We start from the raw sequence: 1056 nt of genomic DNA, 5'->3' as shown, positions 1-1056 counted from the left end.
CATGAACCGGCGCTAAAGTGCCACCACGTGGCACGAGCCAGGCCCGGGTGCTGGTAGACCATTAGTACCGGTTGGTAACATCAACCGGTACTAAATGTTTGGGGGGTTTTGGTTTTATTTTTTATTTTTCCATTTAATTCTTTTTTGTTTGCTGGTATTTTACGATACTACATATGACAAGTGGTTCATGGGAGCGGTAGCGGGTAATAGTATTCTCCTTTAGGATCTATGACCTGGTCGAGCAAAAATCCCTCTATTTCCTCTTGAAGTGCTAGTATGCGCTCCGTTGGTAGGAGCTGCTCCGGCACCTCTCTGAACTGTTAAGAAGGAGATCAATATGCATGTGTATTAGTTGTGTGACTAGATATCGATAATGGTGTAAAAATTTGTGAATAGTGTTCTGACAAACGTACCCAGTCCTGTCTTTGAGATATGCTTCTTTCGGACGCCATCATGCGAATGTTCTCGCAAACTTAGTATGCACACAGATCAGTCCCCGGCGCCTGCTTCAGGGCCTTTACGAGAATGAAATTTAATCAGATAATGATTAATCAATCATGCTAATTAATTAATGGTATTGAAACAAGAATAAAAGAGATGGTAGCTAGCTAGCTAGTACTACTTAATTACTTACCTTGGGTCGCCACCAATATAGCTTTTTTTCAGTTGCCTGGAGTCACCTTGATGAACTTTGCCCAAGCCCTGCCCGGCAGCAAAGAAAATGAATAAAGGGGTTATTAAATAGTTGATATCAGGAAATGACGAACTAATTAAATAGGCCGAGATATAGTTAGTAATGATTGAAATTACCTGTCGAGTATCCCCTTCAAGATGGAGAAGTCACTTTCTTCCTTAAGTAGTGAGTCCAGTACTTCAACTGTCCCTTTATCAACTTTAATGACTAACAAGATCCAGTGGTAACTGCATACGCACACGTTTGCATGTCTTAATTAAGCGGGCATGTGCACAACACTAATCAACTACCGTAAACCCTATACACTTAATTATTAACATCTAGCTAGCTAGTAAGCAAAAATACAATTTGTAGTACAAGAC

The sequence above is a fragment of the Triticum aestivum genome, chromosome 2D, assembly GCF_018294505.1.
Source record: "Triticum aestivum cultivar Chinese Spring chromosome 2D, IWGSC CS RefSeq v2.1, whole genome shotgun sequence".
NCBI classification, from domain to species: Eukaryota; Viridiplantae; Streptophyta; class Magnoliopsida; order Poales; family Poaceae; genus Triticum; species Triticum aestivum.
This window is presented reverse-complemented; position numbering follows the sequence as displayed.